Source organism: Apodemus sylvaticus, chromosome 23 (assembly GCF_947179515.1).
Source record: "Apodemus sylvaticus chromosome 23, mApoSyl1.1, whole genome shotgun sequence".
NCBI classification, from domain to species: domain Eukaryota; kingdom Metazoa; phylum Chordata; class Mammalia; order Rodentia; family Muridae; genus Apodemus; species Apodemus sylvaticus.
The window spans coordinates 49,578,554-49,596,784 of NC_067494.1; positions in this window are offsets into that span (position 1 = coordinate 49,578,554).

Genomic DNA, 18,231 nt, shown 5'->3' on the forward strand with positions numbered 1-18,231 from the left:
TAGTTTGTATATGCTCATCCCAGGGAGTGGCACTATTATAAGGTGAGGCCTAGTGAGAGGAAGTGTGTCACTCTGGGGATGGGCTTGAAGATCTTCCTCCTAGATGACTGAGCATGCTGAGTTTGAGCATGTCTTGACTTCCTTGGATAAAGATGTAGAACTCTCAGCTCCTCCTGCACCATGCCTGCCTGGATGCTGCCATGTTCCTGCCTTGATGACAATAGACTGAACCTCTAAACCTGTAAGCCAGCCCCAATTAAACATTGTCATTTATAAGACTTGCCTTGGTCATGGTGTTTGTTCACAACAGTAAAACCCTAACTAAGACAACTGGCATTTTGGAAAAAGAACAAATGATCTAAGGGATCCTACTTTTGGAATCTGAATTTGACCTATTTCATAACCTTCTGCTGACCCGATGTCCCCAATTCCAGACCCATCTAATTAGTTAAAATCCATAGAGTTAGCCTACAGTGCTGGTTAGGGATAAAGAGAGGCTAGAGGGAAGTTGAACTACTCCATGTACAGTTTTAGACCCTTGGTTCAGCACCTTCCTTACCTTGCTGTCAAATCTTGAAAAACTCCATTTATTTCTCTGTAATATTCCTCTCTGCAGACATCTTGGTTGCAGGGCACCTAGTCCTGTCGAATTAATTACTGGGTTTCCTTGATCTTGTAAGCATGGGATGAAATTTCCTGACTATGTTAGTGCTGTGCTTTCCAGTCTTTCTTCAAGTCTGTCATTTTTTTTCACAGTTTCTTATGGAAATAAATTAATGTAAAACTTAGTCTCAGACTCAGTTATGACTTTCAACAGCAGTATGGTTATTGCAAGTTTTATGTAGAATTTCTAACAATGTTCTATTTACTGACATCATTTACAAGGAAAGAGAATCATAGAACAATTTTGAGATGGCTTTTTACAATAAACAATTGGTCCTGTGCTCTAGGGATAGACATATGACAGTTGAAAACTTTCTTTCTTTCTTTCTTTTGTTCTTTCTCTCTCTCTCTCTTTCTCTCTCCCTCTCTTTCTTTCTTTTCTTTCTTTCTTTCTTTCTTTCTTTTTTTCTTTCTTTCTGTGGTGGGTAGTTGAAAGCAAGATAGTTGCTCTACTATTGAACTACAACCTTATCCTTAGTCTTAATGATTCTAAACAGTGACTGCTGTTTACTCATCAGTCCATCTGTCCTACCATCCATCCATCCACCCACCCGTCCATACATACATCCATATCCATCTGCCCATCTATCCATCCATCCTACCATCCATCTATCCTTTCATCTATCCATCCACCCACCCATACATACATACATCCATATCCATCTGCCCATCTATCCATCCATCCTACATCCATCTATCCTTCCATCCATCCATCCATCCACCCACCCATCCATCCATCCATATCCATCTGCCCATCTATCCATCCATCCTACCATCCATCTATCCTTCCATCCATCCATCCATCCATCTGCCCATCTATCCATCCATCTATCCTTCCATCCATCCATCCACCCACCCATCCGTCCATCTAACCATCCATCCATCTGCCCATCTATCCATCCATCCAACCATTATATCCATCCATCCTTCTATCTATCCATCCATCCATCCATCTGCTCATCCACCTGCTCATCCATCCATCCATCCATCCATCCTTCCATCCATCCAACTGTTTTATCTACCATCTATCCATCCATCCATCCATCTATCCTTCCATCCATCCAACCATCCATCCATCTGCCCATCTATTCATCCACCCAACCATTATATCCATCCATCCTTCTATCTATCCATCCATCTGTCCATCCGCTCATCCATCCATCCATCCAACTGTTTTATCTATCATCCATCCATCTATCCACCCATCCATCAATCCATCCAACCATTCTTCTATCATCCAACCAATCCTCCATCTATTCATTTATAAATAAATATTTACTATTGCCTTGTCACTGGACCTATGAGACCATTTGTCCTGTAACCTAGTGACTTTAACTCAGGACTTTCAGAAGAACAGTCTATGCTCTCCACCACTGAGCCATCTCTCCCACCCACCTAGCGACTTTAAAGAAGGACATCTTTAGCAATAATCTGTATATAAAGTGAGATCACTTTTAAAATGGTTTGGTCAGATGCTTAAGGAGAAAAGGAGGAAGGAATATGCCCTGTGTGAGATATGTAAAGATTTCCAGAGGTAACTTTTAAGAAAATGCAAACGATGGGCAGAACAAAGAGTATTAGTGAACAAAAGAAGCAACAGCCATCAGAATTGTCAGAGGAATGCTCACCATCACTGTTACTATTTTTAAAATTTGTATAAATATGTGTGGGTAAATATATGCCATGTGTTGGGGGTGGGTGCCCACAGGAGTCAGACGAAAGTGCCATATTCCTTGGAGCTGTAGCTACTAGAAACTGTGAGCCAGCCAAAGTGGGAGCTGGAAATTTGCCTTGGGCCCTCTGGCAAAGAATGTGTGCTACGTTGGCAGAGCAATCATTTTACTCCTCATATTCAGTTGTACTTTTTAATTTAAAATAGTCTATATATGTAAATGAACACAAATAGCTGTTTAAAAATTAACTTGGGAACTAATGAGAATTTTTTTAAATGAGAAATCTGTGTTATTATTGGGGAAACAGTTTATTAAAGCTGAGAGAAGCTGGCATCATACTTTATGAGAGGGAACTCTATTCGCTATGGTAGGAGCTACCACTATGGAAATCAGTCTGAAGATTTCTCAAAAAGCCAGAAATGGAACTGTCAGATGAACCAGAGTTGTAGTTGAAGATGATCCATCTTTATCTGAAAGCGGCTAGTGGAAGACTGGCTTCCAGGCAGCTAGGATGAGGGTTTTAAAGTCCATACTCACAGTGACACACCTACTCTAACAGGGCCCCTTCTCCTAATAGTGCCACTCCTTGGTCCAAGCATATACAAACCATCACGCCATGTATTCCTGCTCTAGGCATAATAGGTAAGGAATCAAATCAGCCTAAATGTCTATCAACTAATGGGTAGATGATGAAAAATATTCTATTTATTTACACGATAGAATTCAATTTGTCACTGAACAAGAACAAAGACTTCAGATGACTGGGAAAATATTATACTATGGAGGTAACCCAAGCACATGTTTTTTTGTTTCTTTTTTTTAAACTGCATGTTCTTTTTTTTTCTTTTTTCTTTTTGGTTTTTCAAGACAGACAGGGTTTCTCTGTATAGCTCTGGTTGTTCTGAAACTCACTCTGTAGATCAGGCTGGCCTCGAACTCAGAAATCCACCTGCTTCTGTCTCCCAAGTGCTGGGATTAAAGGCGTGTGCCACCACTGCCTGATGTTCTTTTGTCATATATGGATTATAGCATCATTTTTAAAATTTCTGTGTTTAGGTAGGAGTTGTTGTATTTAGACAGACAGCAAGAAAGGAGACACGAGAGGTATTTGGGAGTTGGAGAGGGTCTTGTATGAAATGAAATGAAAAGGGATAGTAAATATATGTAGTATAGCAGGCAAAACACTAGAACAGGTGTCTTAGTAAATTCAAATTGCTATGACAAAAATACTATGGCCACGGCAACCTATTAAATGACACATTTAATTAGACTTATGGTTTTAGAAGATTAGAGCCAGGGATAGTGAAGCAATGTTTCGGGAGTTAGGAAAATGTGACAGCTCACATCTTACTGTGGAAGCAGCCAGAGAAAGAAGAACAGGAATAATGTGAGTCTTTGAAAACTCAAAACTTGCCCTCAGTGAATGAAAAACCTCCTCCAACAAAGCCACACATCTTAACAGTATCACTTCTCAAGGGCCAAGTGTATTCAAACCACCACATTCCACTTCCTGGCCCCATAGGCTCATTCAAACATATGAGTTTATGGGGGCAATACCTAGAATAATGCAAACTATATTTAGCCCAACTTCAAAAGTCCTCATAGTCTATGACAGTTTCAGCAGTGTTTAAAAGTCCAAAGTTCAAAGTCTTTCCTGATATTCATACAAACTTTTAAATGTAATCCCCCATAAAATCAAAATCAAAAGGTAGATCATGCACTTCCAGTGTCACACACAGGATGTACATGAACATTTCAAAATGTCATAATGAGGAACTACTGGACCAATGTAGACAGAAAAGAAGCTGGGCAAACTCCAAACTCTATCTCCATGTCTAATGTCAAAGCACTTTTCAGATCTCCAACTCCTTTCATCCTTGTCGACTGCAACACACTTCTTTCTCCTGGGCTGGTTCCTCTCCCTGTTAGCAGTTTTCCTCAGCAGATATCCCGTGGCTCTGACATCTTTAACATCCAAGGGTCTCCATGTCAATGTCAACTTCAACTTCCCAGTTACTTGTTCCAATGTCTAGATGCATATGTGATCTTCAGGGTGGGCTCCTTCAAAGGGCTTGGGTCACTTTTCCAGCTCTGCCCTCTGTAGTACTGTAGGCTCTGGTTGACTCCATTCCACTGTTGTTACTGTTCTTGGTGATCATTCCGTACTACTGGCATCTCTGATTCATGGAGTCATCTATACTAAATAGCCTTCCATTTCACCAATATCCTTCCATAGGCTCCCTCCATGGTGTCAAGCCTTAACTACTTTGCATGACCCTTCAATCTTGGCTGCAATTGAGGCTTCATCTTCACCAATGGCCTTCCTTGGCCTCTCACAGTGCCAAGCCTCAGCTGCTTTCCATGGATCACTTTATGCCTTCAAAATATTAACTATCTGGGTGATTCTTACCAAGTCCAGCTGTAGCACAAGGTATGACCTTAGCTATCTCTGGAATACAATGTCTTTGTGCTTACAGAAAATACTTCCCAGAATAATTCACTTCAGTGATGCTGGTCTCTTCTTAATCACTGCTAATTTCTTAGCTCCAGCTAACCAGCTAACCAAATGTACTAGTAACCCCTTCTATTTTTTACTCTAAGCTAGAGCCACATGGCTGGGACTGCTGAGTTCTGCTGCTTGCTAGGGCTGGAATATGGCCCAGTTGTTCTATTACATCTGTCACTGCCTATAAACTGATTTTGTACTGAGAGATCTACATGCCTCTATCTCCTGAGTTCTGGGATTTAAGGCATAGATACCACCATGCCTGGACCTACGCTTTTCTCTACTTGGAACTTGTTCTGTATCAGGCTGGGTTTGAACTCAGAGATCTGCTTGCCTCTGTCTCCTAAGAACTATGACTCTCAAGATCTGGATCAAAAGACTGTGTCTTCCAGCCTCAAGATCTATATCACAGGTGTGATACAGATCACTGGATCATTCTACCTTTAGATTGTAGTTCATTCCAGATTAAAAGTCCACATGAAAAAAAAATAACTAGGTCATAATAATGCCTGATATGATATAACTATCCCTTGTTCTACTGCAAAAGCATAAACCGTAAGTTCATCTGGGTGGGATCTTGCCCTGAGGTCACCACTTCCTTGTTTCATTTAATATCTTTGAACACAGGATTTAGCTCCATTCCACTTCCTGGTGCCCCTTTAATAATTGAACCACACATTTTGTATTTTTCTTTTCTAAGTTTGCTATGCTTGATCAGAATGCTCTTCATGAGAGAATAAAGTCTCTGCAGGGCTGTTTTTAAGACTCTGTTTATCAATGCAATTAATCCAAATCTCTTCACTTTAGCCTTAAGCAGACTCTTTGGACAAGGATAAAAAGCAGCCACATTCTTCACCAAAATATTATAAGAACAGTCTCTAGGCCACATACTAAAACTATTCTCCTCTGAAACCTCTTGAGCTAGATCCCCAGAGTTCAAATTACCCTCAGCACCACCCACCATCTTCCCTAGTCCATGAAACTTCACTTAAAGAGATAGCATGACTGTCTTAGGGTTTTACTGCAGGGAACAGACACCATGACCAAGGTAAATCTTCAAATCTTATAAAGGACAACATTTTAAGTGGGGCTGGCTTACAGGTTCAGAGGTTCAGTCCATTATCATCATGGCAGGAAGCATGGCAGCATCCAGGCAGGCATGGTGCAGAAGGAGATGAGAGTTCCACATCTTGATCCACAGGCAGCAGGAGGGGTGTCTTCCAAACTGGGTGGAGCTTGAGCATAGGAACTTAAAGTCTACTCCCACAGTGACGCACTTCCTCCAATAAGGCAACACCCACTCCAACGAGGCCACACCTCCCCTCCCAATAGTGCTACTTCCCATGGGCCAAGCCTATTCAAACCGCCATAAATAGTAACCCTAATTAAGACAGTAAACAGCAGGGCAGTGGTAGCACATGCCTGTAATCCCAGCACTCTGGGAAGCGGAGGCAGATTTCTGAGTTTGAGGCCTGCCTGGTCTACAGAGTAAGTTCCAGGACAGCCAGGGCTATTCAGAGAAACCCTGTCTCGAAAAGAAACCAAATCCAAAAAACCAAAAAAAAAAAAAAAAAAAAAAAAAAAAAGGACAGTAAACAACCGCTTTGTGATTGAATTTGAGGTCTCCTCCAGGGGGAGAACACAAACCTGACACTGCAAATCTGGGCAAAAACCTATGGCTAGGACTGTCACAAGCCCTAGAGTGGAATTTTCTACCAATACTAAGCTAAGTAATATGTATTTATTTATGTGTATTTATTATTTAATGTTTATACAATATTTTATTACATAAAGTGTTATACTATTTATATGTATTTGTAACTTCCTTTTACACATTTATGTTTATGTTCTTATACTAGAAGCTTTTTTTGCGGTGGCTATGGGTAATAAACATATGGTTAGTAAACTTGTAGTTGGTCAAGATGCCCAGAGTGAACGATTCCTGAGTGTACAGCCCTAAACAGGACATCTACAGCACTCACTCCATGGCCTAAGGAACATCATGGAAATGGAGACGAAAAGTTTTAAGAGCCAGAGTGTGATGCCCCACAAAGTTTGTTTTTTGGATTATGGCATGTCTGATGCTATCATGAGCACACAGAACCTACTGGGACACACACAAGAAAATAAGACCTGAAAGCAGGAGAGAGACGGGGAGGGGGAGGAAGGGAGGGGGAAGGAGGGGGAGAGGGAAGGGGGAAAGAGGGGGGAGGAGAGAAGGGGAAGAAGAGGGAGGGAGAGGAGGGAAGAGGAGGAGGGGGAAGGAGGGGGAGAGGGGAAGGAGGGAGGGGGAGGAAGAGGGAGGGGAAGGAGGGAAGAGGAGGAGGGGGAAGGAGGGGGAGAGGGGAAGGAGGGAGGGAGAGGAAGAGGGAGGAGGGAAGAGGAGGGCGGGGAAGGAGGGAGGAGGAGGAAGAGGGAGGGGAAGGAGGGGGAGGGGGAAGGAGGAAGAGGGAGGGTAGGAGGGAAGAGGGAGGGGGAGGAGGGGGAAGAGGGAGGAGGGAAGAGGAGGGCGGGGAAGGAGGGAGGAGGAGGAAGAGGGAGGGGAAGGAGGGGGGAGGGGGAAGGAGGAAGAGGGAGAGTAGGAGGGAAGAGGGAGGGGGAGGAGAGGGAGGAGGGAAGGGGAAGAAGGAGGGGGAGGAGGGAAGAGGAGGGAGGGGAAAGGAGGGGGAGGGGGAAGGAGGAAGAGGGAGAGTAGGAGGGAAGAGGGAGGGGGAGGAGAGGGAGGAGGGAAGGGGAAAAAGGAGGGGGAGGAGGGAAGAGGAGGGAGGGGAAAGGAGGGGGAGGGGGAGGAAGAGGGAGGGGGGAGGGGGAGGGGAAAGGAGGGGGAGGGGAGGGGAAAGGAGGGGGGAGGAGAGAGGGGAAGAAGGAGGAAGGAGAAGGGAGGGGGAAGGGGGAAAGGGAGGAGGAGAGAGGGGGAGGAAGAGGGAGGGGGAGGAGGAAGGAGGGAGAGGGAGGGGGAAGGAGGGGGGAGGGGAAGGAGGGAGGGGAAGGGAAAGGAGGGGAGGGGGAAGGAGGGTGGGGAGAGGGAGAGAGAGTTGTGGAAAAGAGAAGGACCTGTGAGACTGTAAGAAGATAGGGCAACAGAAGTGAATGTATTCTCACAATACATTGGATGAATGTATGGAGCCCTCAAAAGATATTTACAGAATAATTTTTAAAAAGAAAATTTATGTAGAGAGATAGCTCTCCATGACAAAAAGCAGAGGAGCCTGATGGTATGGAGAATATCTGAGAGAGGAACAGGAAAGTGCGGAAAACTGATGGACATATGAGAAAAAGGCCCAGGAGAAGAGACTGGACGATGTCTGAGAAGGATGCTGGGAAATCCATCTTGAGAATGTGGTCTAGACTGTAACGACGCTTCCAAGACAGACCTTAATTCTGCATCGTGGATGAGACAAGGCTTCAGGCTCTGATGGTTTTCTTCTTGTTGTTGTTTTTGTTGTTGTTGTTGTCTGCTGTTGTTTTACACTTTTATATAAAGAATTTTAGTCACTCTCTCACACAACACTAATTCCTTTCTTCTCTCCTCCTCTTCCCACTGGTGCTCTTCTTCCAAAAAAAGCCTCCTTGAGGGACAGATTAATAAAAGAATTGTATTTTCTTGACACTTAAAAGACATTCTGAACTTAAGAATGAAGGAAAGCTAAGCCAGACTTGTTGGGTGTGCACCTGAAATGTTGGTATCCAGGGGGCTGAAGCAAAAATATGGTGAGTCAGAGGCCAGTCTGGATTACCTTGTTTAAAAAAAATAAAATAAAACTTTAAAATCACCTAGTCTGATCTTTGTTTTATTATTAAAGGCCAAGCTTATTAAAAATTCTCCACAACGACTTGTATGGTATGATCGCTAGCTTCCTGATCACCTCTCTACTCTTTCTTTTTCTTTCTTTCTTTCTTTCTTTCTTTCTTTCTTTCTTTCTTTCTTTCTTTCTTTCTTTCTTTCTTTCTTTCTTTCTTTCTTTTTTTAAAGATTTATTTATGTATTTATTTGTGTGAGTATACTGTCAGTCTTCAGACACATCAGAAGAGAACATCAGATCTCATTACGGATGGTTGTGAGCCACCGTGTGGTTGCTGGGATTTGAACTCAGGACCTTCAGAAGAGCAGTCAGTGCTCTTAACTTCTGCGCCATCTCTCCAGCCCCTCTCCATTCTTTCTTCCTGCAGTTCCCAGACACGTTTGGGAACATCCTCCTCATGTGTTATATCTCATTCATCAGAATTTATCTTTGTTCATAGGCCTTTCCAAATGGCAGTGGAGACTCATAAGACGATTTACATCAGACTATAAATAGCAAATGTTCCAGGAGCTAATGTTACTTCCCAATGAAGTTACACACTAAGCGTTTTTTTTGTAAACATAAAAATAAATCTCGATAGTCTTCCCAGTGAACAACATCCAACATTTTAATACCTAAAACATATGTTCCTATTAAATAATTGCTATAATGTTGCATGATTTTATCTCCAGTTGCTTTCTTTTCCCTGATGGCATTTTCCCAGCTGTCAGTACACTGTTAATTCATTCACAAACTGACTCCTATATCTGCCATTGATGAAGTGATAGAGAAACAGTTCCAGTTACTGTTAAGCCTCAACTCTTGCAGAAGCAGTTTTCTGAGCCCTGGCTTCTTGTTGCCTGTTCATTATTTCAATAAATTCCTTAACACACACCCACACACACACACCCACACCCACACACTTTTTTTTTAATTTTTCTAAGACAGGGTCTCAGTGTGTATATAGCTCTGGTTAACCTGGAACTCACTAAATAGATCAGGGTGGCCTCTAACTGAGTTCCACGTGCCTCTCAAGCCAGCACTCACCCTTATACTGATTCACTTTTCCTTTCTTTTTCTTTTTTTTCTTTTTTTTTTTCTTTTTGATTTTTTTGGATTTGGTTTTTTCAAGACAGGATTTCTCTGTATAGCCCTGGCTGTCCTGGAACTCACTCTGTAGACCAGGCTGGCCTCAAACTCAGAAATCTGCCTGCCTCTGCCTCCCAGAGTGCTGGGATTACAGGCGTGCACCACCACCGCCCGACTTCTTTTTCTTTTTCTTTTTTTTTTTTCTTTTTCTTTTTTTGAGACATGATTTCTCTGTGTAGCCCTGGATGTCCTGGAACTCACTCTGTAGACTAGGCTGGCCTCGAACTCAGAAATCTGCCTGCCTCTGCCTCCCAAGTGCAGGGATTAAAGGCGTGCACCACCACTGCTCACTTTATCTTTCCTATTGCTGAGTAATGTTAACTCCTTACAGTTTTAATCTTTCCTTGTTGACTAATGACACTGAGTTCCTTTCCATATGTGGATTGATCAATTGATATTTTATGAGGTCCCTCTTTAGTGTGTCAATGTTCCTGTTGTGACCTATCATTACTAACTTATAAGGTTTATGGGAAGTGTGTTTCACTTCTAAATGACTTTTCGTATACATTGCTTTCTACTCTTTTAGCTATATCTTTTGACCAACAGAAGTACTCATTTTTAATATCATCCATATTGGCAATATTTGCTAATCTTCATTAAATGCATTCTTCATAATGATGGTGAGAAAATCTTTGCTTGAAGATGTGATAAGTCAGAGGGATCTCCAAGAATTTGGAATCAAATATAGGAAGAAGGCAAGCACAGAGAGATATGGGTGAGGACATACTGTGCACCATTGGGCTTTCTGTGTGTATTAGGTGACTTAAATGGAGAGTTGAGACAAAGAGCATATCTGAATTAGGTCTCTCCTGCCAGTCTGGTTCTGTCTCTTTCTATGAAAGATTTAAGGAATAGCTGACATACACTCAGTGACAACTTCTGGGTCTGAGGCTGAGCTGTGGCATTGCAGTGTACCAGGAACTGCTTTCACTGCACACTGAAGCTGTAGATATAGAACAAAGCATCATTTTCATTCAGAGAAGAAAAGGAGCCGGGCAGTGGTGGCGCACACCTTTAATCCCAGCATTCTGGAAGGCAGGTAGAGGCAGGCAGATTTCTGAGTTCAAGGCCAGCCTGGTCTACAGAGTGAGTTCCAGGACAGCCAGGGCTACACAGAGAAACCCTGTCTTGAAAAAACCAAATCCAAAAACCAAAAAACCCAAAAACCAAAAATGAGAAAGAAAAGAAAGAAAGAAAGAAAGAAATCACATGGCTGCTTCCTTCCTCCAACCAACTTTACCTTCATTGTTTGGGATTAAGGGTGTGTACTAAGGGTGTGTCTGTATTCCAGGCAGAGGGATGAAAAGTACGTGCTAAGGGTTGAGTCATCCCACAGCTAGAAACAAGACTTTTCAGTAAATAAAAGTGATAAAATATCCTGCAACACGTGGATCAGGCTCACAGAACTCCTGAAGGGTGAGCTAAATCAACTTGTCCTTACAGACTAACCATCATAAAGAATTTTGGTATGGCAGTTGAGAACACACAATAATACATCCTCTGCAAACTGTATTCCAGGGAATTGTATGTTGGACTTGTATTGCATATAGAATAGAGATTATCTTCCGGGACACGTTTGGACCCGGAACTCTTATGTAATGCTGGATTACAGATGAGTTAACGCTGAAATGGAAATTATGAATGGAAGGAGTTTAGTTGTGGGACACTAGTTCTAATCTAACTAAAACCTCACATCTACGGATTAGCACTACTCTCCACTCCTCCCTCACATATCCCCTCAAAACCATTTCCACCTTTGACTCTGTGCTTTTTATTATTTAAGTGAATTATAAATTGAACCATAAAGTATTTGCCATTGTATGATTTGCCTCTCTTGGCATAATGTCTTCATAACTCATCCGTAGGATTTCCTGATTTTCCTAAGACTGAAAAATATTTACTGCATGCGTGGCACATCTACTTAGTATATTCATTTACCAGTGGCCATCTAGGCTCTTTCACTGTGTGGCTATTTTAGATGCTACTGAAGTGAAGAGTACTTAAATTATTTCCACTCTTCTGGATAAATATCCAGAAGTGATATTGCAGGGTCATAGAACAGTTCTAATCTTTACATTTTTCTGAGGAGCTCCCACATGGCTGAAGCACGGCCCGCATCAGTATCAGTACCGCACTAATAACAGTAGCTTTGGGGGCACCTGGATTTGAGATGAGGCATATCAGCAGCCTGTCACCTTTCATGTTATGCTAAAGAGCATCAACAATCTTGTTTCCCTGGTAACTTCTCTACACGGGCACTGTGCAGAGCTTAGCTAAGATGATGGCTGCTCTGCTGGCTGTAGCTACCTCCTTAGAGTACTAAGTCCTACCGAGACTAGCAGACCCACAATCTCCAACGACAAGAGATGCCTTGATCCAGGTGCACTAGTTGGTGTGTCTGCTTCTACACCATCATTTAAACCTCATTCTGAGGTTTGCTTCCAGGAAGAAAAGTCTATCATCTCAGACTCCCAAGTGGGCAGAAAGGAGAGCAGATCTCCACCAAGGACAAGAATCCACTTTCCATTCTTTGGACTTGCCTCCGTGCATACCATAGGCAATCCTTATCCCTAATCGCTGCAGCTATCATTCCTTGTAGGTCTTTGCTAAAACCCAGGCCATCGAGTCACACCAGTTCCATTGGTAGACATTTTCCAGAGAAGGAGGGGGTTGTCTATTCTTTTACCACCGATGGCAGAAATTCTTCGTGTATTTCAGAGCTGTAGTGGCTATTCCTGGTTGTCAGCTTGACTATATCTACTATTGATGAACTACAATCCAGAATTGGAAGGCTCACCTGTGGTCCTAATCTGGAGGCTGGGAGATACAAATTTCTGGCCTGGATCTTGACATGGAGATCATGAGGCATAGTGGATATGAATCCCAAATAAGACTGGGAGATCTCTGAGTTCAAGGTCATCTGGGACAAAGCAAGTCCAGGATCTAGGCATGGTGGCATACACCTTTAATCTGGGCCACACCCCCTGCTTGAGACTACATAAGGACTTTGGAAGCAGGAGGATCTACTCTCTCTCTCTTCTCTGCCTGCTTGACTTGTGGAACTGAGCAACTGCTAGATCCTTGGACTCCATTCACAGCTGCTGCTGAGCATTGCTGGGAGTTGGACTACAGACTGTAAGTCACCAACAAATTCCCTTACTATATAGAGACTACTCATAGGTTCTGTGACTCTAGAGAGCCCTGACCAATACGAGAGCTAATTTTACCAAATACATGGTTTTGATAATTCTCTGAGTTGCCTTTTCGTAATTGTGGTTTCCTTGGATGTGCAAGTGCCTAGCAAGAAACTGAAAATGTCACCATTTTTATCCTACATGTATGAGCTCAGTATATTTATCAGTCATATGTCAGGTGTCAGGACACTTTAAAAGCTCTATTTCTATTGTATATGTCTGAGTGTTTGCCTACATGTATGTGCCTAAGTCATCTGAATGCCTGGATGCTGGAAGAAGATGTTCGATTCCCTGGAGCAGGAGTTACAGATGCTTGTGATCACTTAGAGAATGGAACCCAGGCCCTTTGAAAGGCCAGTAAATTCTCTTACCTGCTAAGCCGTCTCTCCAGCTGGGTCCATGCCAGGATCTTTTAAAGATATTATTGCTATGATTAGAAACGGTTTTTTGTTTTTTGTTTTTTTAAATCCCTGCTGCTGTTGAACTCCAGTTCTAGTATGGAGAGATAGACACTAAATAAATAAACAAATCAAATCCCCAGCAGGAAAGGCAGTGAGTGTCCTAACACCTTAGAATTACTTTAAAATCACTCTAAAAACAGAAAAGTGGTAGTAAGACAGGTTAATGGCAACACAAAAATCTTACTGGTAACGGACATGCAAGGCTTCATTATACCGCTTTCTCACACTCACTGGTTTGTGATCCGCTAAAGCAAAAGCGAACGAGCATGCATAGTGTGGTTAGGGAAGGCCGGCTGAAGGACCTGGAGAAACATTGTAGACAGTTACTCGTGAACTCAAACATTCAGCGACAGTGACATATCTCCATATGCCCTCTCTCCTGTTTCGTGAGTATCTCCCACTAGGAGAGGTAAAGAAGGAAAAATGAAAATTTAAGGCAGTCCAGGAAAGTCTCTGAGTGATATATTTGCTGCCCTCAAGGTTCGGATGAGATGCATGAAGATAACTTCTATTATCTGCGGACCCAACCTTGGTAGTTAGTTTGGATGTATGTAACTGGGGTACTGGAGTACTTTTTGGAAATGCAGCACATTTTTACAGCATCCCTGCATTGACCGTTTAGAATGCATGCATCCTCCTTGAACAACATCTCTGCAGTCTTCACTTCTGCGCCCACAATTCACTGCTGTAGTCGTTTCCTCTGAGTGAGAACACCTGTCCTCCAGATCGCTCTAGCATTGGTTACCGGTGACTTCATTTGCTATTTCCTGTTCTTCTTATACCGTTGTCAGGAGGAAGCATTTCATAGCCTAGGCCATCCACTTACTGCTGAAAGTTACAGCCACTTTGGTCTCATGCCACTCGCGTGGCTACTTTGTGCTTAAAATTCATCACAATGTAAACATTCTGTGACCAACCTATCCCTATCTGTCACTTGATGCCTTGGCGACTTCGTTTTCCTCCTAATTCAGTCACTTCTGTCAGGAGCCACAATGGGACAAGCTAACAACTAGCAGGTGATCATCCTGAAACGGCCTGCTTCAGATTATTATATAATCTGCGACAGGTGCGCCCTTCTCAAGCAAGGCTGTAAGGGATTCCTTTTAGGAAAGATTCCTGCTGTCAATATGCGTTTCCTGTTATGGCTCCTGACATCTCTTCCCTCCAAATAATGTAAGTGAGACTTCTGTTTTCAGTTTTTTTCCTAATATCAATGTACAGCTTCTATTCTTCAATGTAAGACATTTCATTCTCTGATCAATTCTCCCCCATATAGAAAATTTGAGCACCTCCAATTCCTTGATATTCTCTCTAAGCTCTACCCCGACCCTCCCCATTTCCCTTTAAGCAGGGGAATTAACTTATTTTCTTTTACCTCATTGAATTCTGCCTTTTGAAAAGCTCAAGGCCTTTTCTTTTAAACTCATAGCTCAGTATACCATAAATAGGATATTTAAAACAAATGATAAAAATGTCAAAATACCTTTCTAATAACGAAAGTTTTCTTGCATGTGAAACTTTAGTTTCAGCTCTACCTTGCTTAGAGTGTAGAGTGATTATTAAGAATTCGTGTGAACTGGGTGTTGGTGAGAAAGTTCAGCCCTAGCTTTTGATATGTTAAATGCAAGCAGAAAGACGTGGGTGAAACCTTTTCACTCCTTAGGTTTGCAAGACAATTATCTTTCTACAGGGGTCAAAAAAGTCAGCTTGGAGTCTCAAAGATAATCACTGTCCTTTTCGTGTAGTTTCTTTTGTGTGGTAATCCTCGGCTGGCTTTTGTGCAATAAACTCGGAGCCTGGGGGTAGGAAGGCTGCAAAGAGGAATTAAAGCTGTCAGTGTGAATTGTGAAATATCCTATAAGCCATACCGAGTTTTGAGTCGCAACTTCCATACAGATTTTCAGTTGTTTTAAGCAAAGAAGGCAGCGTTTCTTACTGGCCCCAGTCATTTCTGAGGTGGGGGAAGGAATAGCAACAAGCAGATAGACCACCATGGGAAGAGATGTGGGGATGGACAGGAAGGCAGTTTCTCTGTTAAAGTTCTTTAGCAAACTAGGTCAGCCAGGTGGGTATGGGTAAACATTGTGGTTAGCACCCCTTTCCTTACAGTCGAAAGTTAGATGCACCTCAGCCAGCAGGGCAGGGGTTTCTATCACCTCTGTGTCCTTACTGCTCAGAATATCTTTAAAACCAGAACCAACTAACTAACCAAAGAACCAACAACAACAACAACAACAAAAAAAACCATTGTGTTTTTAAACATATCTAAGCAAATTTCTTGAAGAACTGTCTATTATTAGGATCAACAGCAACAAAATAGCCTTTGTCTCCTCGTAGGGATTAAGTATTAGAAAACGAAGAGAAAGACAGAAAAGAGTGTAGAAAACAAATGGAGGGGAGGGGCTTTTAGAAACATTCTGATTTCATCTTAGAGGGGTTAAATAGAGCCCAGCAGGTTGATACAGTTGGTTAGTCCCAGTATTTGGGAGGCAGAAGCAGGAGGATCTCTGAGTTTAAGGCCAGCCTGATCAATTATTGAGTTCCAGAACAGCCAGGACTACATATAGAGATCCTGAGTCAGAGAATAGTAACAAATGATTAGACTCAAGACAAACAGCAATGGCTACAGTTCAGAGAATAGTAACAAATGATACAGTTCATACTAGTAACAAATGATTAGACCCAGGGCAAATAGCAATGGCTACATTAATCCCTTTGTATGACTGGGGCATACAACTGCTCCCCCACCCCCCAACTGCAGACAGGGTTTCTCTATGTAGCTCTGGCTGTCCTGGAACTCACTCTGTAGGCCAGGCTGGTCTTGAACTCAAAAATCCACCTGCCTGCTTCTGCTTCGCAAGTGCTGGGATTAAAGGCATGCATCACCACTGCCCGGCTATACAGCTGCTTTTTGAAAAGAGATGGAGACTATATGGACAGGGGTTTTGAGAGAAGGTAATGAGTTTATTCATAAACACAATAAATCTAATGTGCAGAAAGTTCAAGTGGAAAGTTCAAAATGGTGTTTGGAAAATCTCATTCCAGACCTCAGAAAAAAGTGAGAGCGGAATCGGGGATTTCGGAATTTGTGTAAGGCCCAAGGGACATGTGCTTTCCCTTCACAAGTGTGAAGTGACTATAAAGTCACGAGTAAGGCTGAGTGAGGCATGCAGGAATCTGAAACGTAGGGAAAAATACAAAGATCCTAAAAGAAAATAGGAAACGAACTTGTTAGTTACTCTTGGCCTTGTGTTTGTTCTTTCTTTGGTGGTTGCACAGATAGCATAGATGACGCCTTCAGATTTCCATCTTTCTCTCAGCGATTTCCATCCATAGAGGTGTGTAAACTGTTGCAGGTTAATAGAGGGAACAGACATTCTGACATCTGCACCCAGAAGGCTGCTGGGGCTGTGGAAACTCTACTTTCCTAAGAGCCACAAACCAACAACCACACTTCTTTTCCTATTTCTGGTTTTCGTATTCCTTACTTTACAGCTTTAGAGTGGGAATCACATTGTATTATTCAGAATATTTAAATAATGCCAAACACATTTTTGGAGGGGGAGGGGCAGAAACTTCCAAGTTCATCACTATCTGCCTATCCACCTGTGTGCTTGTTTTTTACTTTTTTAAAAAATGTTTTTGTTACTGTTATTGTCCGTTGCTTTAGTCTGTCAGAAATCAGAATTTTGAAGCTGCAACATAAATTCACTTTCATCCCAAAGTTCAACTGCTTGATTGACTAATTCATTCATTCCTTTAGCAACTTTTAAAAATTAAATTACAAGCTGGGCAGTGGTGGGGCATGCCTTTAATCCCAGCCCTTGGGAGGCAGAGGCAGGCAGGTGGATTTCTGAGTTTGAGGCCAGCCTGGTCTACAGAGCGAGTTCCAGGACAGCCAGGGCTATACAGAGAAACCCTGTCTCTTGGAAAAAAACAAACAAACAAAAAATAAAAATAAAAAACAAAACCAAAAAAACAAATAAAAAAAACCCCAAAGAACAAAAAAAATTCAATTCACATATAATAAGATCATTACTTTAAGAGGCTGGTTTTAACACATCTACAAGAGGCAACTACTAATGCCCATCATGCACCGGATTTCTCCTTGGTTCATATACCTCGATTCAAACTTTTAAAATCAGACAGTCTGGTCAGCAAACATCTCCTTGGCCCCACGTTGCTGATTTGTGAACATCTGTCTCTGGCATGGTTGGACAGGTTAGAGAAAGCCTTGTCACCAGCTAGAAGCTGAGACCATCATGGTCTAGGGTTGTGAGGGACTCAATCACCTGTATTGTCTACCTCCACTTTCCAGAGCAGGGAACCCAAGAGCAGAGAGACTCGACGATCAGCTCAAAGGCAAATTCAGAACAAAACCTTTACATTCTTATCAGATGCTTTCTTCCTTGTGGGGAATCAATTCTCCATAGAACTCAAGGTTCCTTTATTTTATTTTATTTTATTGTTTTGAGACAGGGCTTCTCTGTGTAGCCCTGATTGTCCTGTCTGTAGATCAGTCTGGCCTTGAACCCAGAACTCTGTCTGCCTCTACCTCCTGAGTGCTGGGGATTAAAGGTGTGCACCTCCACTGATCTGCAGGACTCAGGAATCTTGAAGGAACTTGCAAGACAATAGCTGAGTGGCTGATGGAAAAGCCATGCTGTTCTCTCCTGGTAGGTGGCACACTGCGGAATGCAGAGAAGAACACTGTAAGACTGAGGAGAACTATACCAGTTCCTCATTCTCTCTTTGAAGCCTTATTTCCGTCCACAGGATTCTTCCCTTATGACTTAATTACCT